Source organism: Herpailurus yagouaroundi, unplaced genomic scaffold, assembly GCF_014898765.1.
Source record: "Herpailurus yagouaroundi ecotype Mexico unplaced genomic scaffold, PumYag 182, whole genome shotgun sequence".
In the NCBI taxonomy this organism is placed as follows: domain Eukaryota; kingdom Metazoa; phylum Chordata; class Mammalia; order Carnivora; family Felidae; genus Herpailurus; species Herpailurus yagouaroundi.
The window spans coordinates 2,217,296-2,221,467 of record NW_024412413.1 but is presented as its reverse complement, the minus strand read 5'-3'; the positions used below and the strand labels follow the sequence as shown (position 1 = coordinate 2,221,467).

General features: G+C 50.1%; 1 long non-coding RNA gene across 1 annotated transcript in view; it reads right to left on the bottom strand.

The window, feature by feature from the left end:
- The window catches only part of LOC121040149 (uncharacterized), a 6,298-nt gene extending 6,075 nt beyond the window's left edge, over positions 1 to 223 (bottom strand). The window contains exon 1 of the long non-coding RNA XR_005795141.1: positions 134 to 223. This is a non-coding gene — a long non-coding RNA (uncharacterized LOC121040149). The remainder of the gene's footprint in view (positions 1 to 133) is intronic.
- Between the last annotated feature and the right edge of the window lie 3,949 nt (positions 224 to 4,172).

Here is a 4,172-nt window from a genome sequence, read left to right as displayed (position 1 = left end):
TGCTTTTCTGTCTGTCTGTCCCCGCGGTCCATGAGAACTGGGGACGTTCCAGCCTGGCTTACGCTCCACTGCCAGCCTCAAGAGCACAGAGCGGGCCCCCTGGAAAGCCTGTGGAAGAACAGATTGGTCTCACCCCTGAGTACAGGAATAGCCGTCAGGAGCGCCGCTCATGCCTGTAGTGTCTGTCGAAGTGGCAAATCCTATTCGTCCGTTTGGAATCTGACCTACTTGGTGAGATTCACAAGGCATCCGGCTTTCACATCACATCAGCGGGGACGCGGACACTCCGTGCCTGTGATGCTCTGCCCTGCCTCCCCCTCCAGCGTCCTTGCTCGCCAAGGGGCTTCTTGGTATCTGGCTCATCGCTGTTGTGTTTTCTTTTAGGTTTTTAAATTATTTTTTAATGTTTATTTTTGAGGAAGAGAGACAGAGCATGAGTAGGGGAAAGGCAGAGAGGGAAGGAGACACAGGATCCGAAGCGGGCTCCAGGCTCCGAGCTGTCAGCACAGAGTCCGACGCGGGGCTCGAACCCACGAACCGCGAGATCATGACCTGAGCCGGAGTCGGACGCTTAACTGACTGAGACCCCAGGCGCCCCTGGTTCATCGCTGTTAACGCAGAATCTCACCCAATCCTAAGACCCTCTGCCTCTCCAGACCGGCTCCAGAGAGTGCTGGCGTCCCCACGGCATCACCTCCCGGAGGGGATCCCAGATCTGACCAGTGACCTGCCCTGCCCTCATATCCCTACATATCCACCTGTATAAGCTCGTCCCCCCTGAACGGCCCGTGTCCTTGCAGGTGTGCTCAGCACCCAGCGACCACACAGCTTTGCTTTCCAATGGCAGGGAATTGTTCCCAGAGGTGGCATTCAAAGCTACAGACATCTGCTGCCTTTTCCTCCTGCCCAGGAGACAGAGCCGTTCATTGATCGGTCTTTCACTTTTCCTGCACTCTAACCAGCCTGGGGTAAGCCACCTCATTCCTGGATGATCCAAATCCCTCCCAAGATCTGCTCCCACAGATCCCGATTTGGGTTCTGCGTTCCTCCAGCCACGGCGAAACTCGCACAGTCCACCCCCTCTGGGGAGAGCTAGCAGGGAGGCACCTCTGGGGTGACGGGGGACCGACCTCTGAAAATCCACTCCTCCACCAAAGCAATAAGAACACAGGGAAAATTAGTTGAAATCAACCTTTCCAGACTGTATGTTAAACAAAGCCTTGCAGTAACTCACGAAGGAGGCGCTCAGCAAAAATGGCCGAGTCTCCGTCTTGACGGGTGAACTTTGCGGCCTTTCGACTTGTACGCACCGGCCTCCCCCTCCTTGCCTCCGTGGCAGCCTTGGACCCCACCGCACGGCTATCGTGTCATATTAGTCAGCGTCCTCCAGAGAAACAGCTCCAACAAGACCTGCGGGGCACGCACACGCATCCTTCCTATTATAGGTTTCCCTGGATATAAAATATACAGAAATATGTTTACTGTAAGAAACTGGCTCTCATGATTTTGGAGGCGGAGACGTCCCAGGGTCTGCCGTCTACAAGCTGGAGGCCCAGGAGGGCCGGTGCTGGTGCCCTGGCCCAAGTCCAGCGTCCTGAGAACAGGGAGAGCTCATGATGCACATTCCAGTCTGAAGGCCAGCGGCCCTCTGACCCGAGACTGGCCGATGTTTCAGTTCCAGACCGAAAGCAGGAAAAGATGAGTGTCCAGCTGAACCTGTGAAGCAGGAGGAATTCTCCTAACTCAGTCTTTTTGTTCCATTCAGTCAGGTCTTCGACTGATTAGACAGGGCCCACCCCAGGAGGGAGAGGAATGTCCTTGACTAAATCTACCAATTCAGATGTTCGTCTCACCGAGAAACACCCTCACAGCTACAGCAGAACAGTGTTTGGCCACATGCGTAGGCACCCCATTGGCCGTTCAAGCTGACACATAGAACCCCCCCCCCACCACACATGGTAAAGGTCAGTGGCCACAGATCCGTGGTGGGTGTGAAAACCAGCCCGGCAGCCATTCAGGGACAAGATGCGTTTGGGGCTCCCCACAAGGCTCCAGAGCTGTAGGACTATCGCTAGCTGACCCGTCTGGAAATTACCGACTCAAAGGGCTTGTCTTTATTTGACCTGACTCAGAACTCATTCTGTGCAAACAAGCTATAGACCCAGGGTGTTCGTCAAAAACAATCAGTAGCAATTGCTTAACTTTGAGCTGCTTGAGGCAGTGACACCAGTCGGAGGAAACAGAAACTGGCTAAAAAGCTTACAAGGAAATTGGGGGGAATGAGATGTCCAAAGTAGTGGCCCAGAAAACGAAATATCCCCCAGGGCTCCAGAAGACCACTCACGCACACGGGGCTGCGCGCATGCCCAGAAAAGACCCGAGGAGGACGCATCTCTCACACATGGCTGACCTTGAGGCTCTGCGCGAGCGAGAGGCAAAGGCTAAGGCCGCCTTGTCACGTGCCTGCCAAGAACTGGACCCCGAAGATACACAGAGCCCCATCCGCAAAGGCTGGGAGCCACGTCGGGGGAAGGTGCTTAAGGAAATCCGCGTCCAGTCGCTAGGTGACCGCTGAACTAATCAGTGGCCACACACAGCAAGGAACACAAATCTATAGGTTTGCGAGGGACGATCTGCCTTCCAGAGTTGTTACATTGTATTTTTTTTTAACGAACAGATTTCGCCAAAAAATATATGAGACGCACAAAGAAACAGAAGCATATGGTCGATCCGTGGGGCAGGGGGAAGGGGGCTTGTAGCAGTTGACAGAAACTCTCCCTGGGGAACCCAGACATTGGGTTTACTAGGCAGAGACTTTAAATCAGCTATCATAAATAAAACAGATGCAGACATCATAAGAAAAGAAAGCTACAGATCAATATTCCTTATGAATATAGGAGCAAATGCCCTCCATAAAGCCCCCGCAAACCTAATCTGGTGACATATAAAAAGGATTATATGCCACGACCACTTGGGATTCGAACGTTAGTTACACATCGCCAAATCAATCAGTGTAATACGTCGCATCAATAGAATAAAGGACAAAAACGCATGGCATTTCAGTACACGAAGAAAAGGCATTTGACAAATTCCAGCACACTTCCACGACAAATTGCACGTGAGAAACCAGGAATAACAAGAAACTCTCTCATTCTGATAAAAGACGTAAACGGAAGTCTCACAGCTAGCATCATATTTAAGGGCAGAACGGTGCTTTCACCATAAGGTAACGTCAGGAGCGAGACGCGGATGTCTGGTCTCTCGACCCCTCTCCAACATTTTCCTGGAGGTCCTAGTTAGGGCAGCTGGGCAAGAGAAAGCGACAGAGAGCATCCACGGAATAGAAAAAGTAAAACTATCTATCCTCAGGTAACACGATCATGCCTGTAGAAAATCCTAAGAAACCCATACACACAAACACACACTCAACAGCTATTAAAACGAATGAAAAGAGGCACCCGGCTGGCTCAGTCCGTGGAGCATGGGACTCTTGATCTCGGGGTCGTGAGTTTGAACCCCACGTTGAGTGTAGAGATTGCTAACCAAAAAACTTAAGTAACAACAGCAACAACAACAAAACCTAATGAACACGTTCAGCAAAGTTGCAGGTACCTGACCAACATATAAAAATAAATTGTTTTCCATATACTGGCAACAAACAATCCAAAAAGCCGAATTTTCAAAGCAAATCCATTTGCAATAGCATGAGACAGAATAAAATATTTGCAATGTATTTAACAAAGAAATTCAATGCTTGTGCATGGAAAGTCACAAAACACTGTTGAAAGAAATTAAGAAAGCCCTAAGTAAGTGAGAAAATAGTCCGTATTCACGGATCGGGATGCTTATTATTGTTAAGATGGCATCATTCCCCGAATGGATCTAGAGATTTAACATAAACTCTATCAAAATCCCAAATGCCTTTTTTTTTTTTTTTTTTTTGTAGAAACTTACACGCCAATCCTTAAAATTCATTTGGATATCGTGACAAATAAGTCCGCGGACCCACTCAGAGGAGGGACACGGAGACTCAGGACACAGTGAAGCCAGGCTTTAATCAACGTTCTTGCAAGAGTAGGTCTGAGGGACAGGCGACCTTGGGGCAGTTACAACCATTTATCTCCTAGCATGAAGTGCCCCCCACCCCGTTCCTCATTGGCTGAGTACCTCAC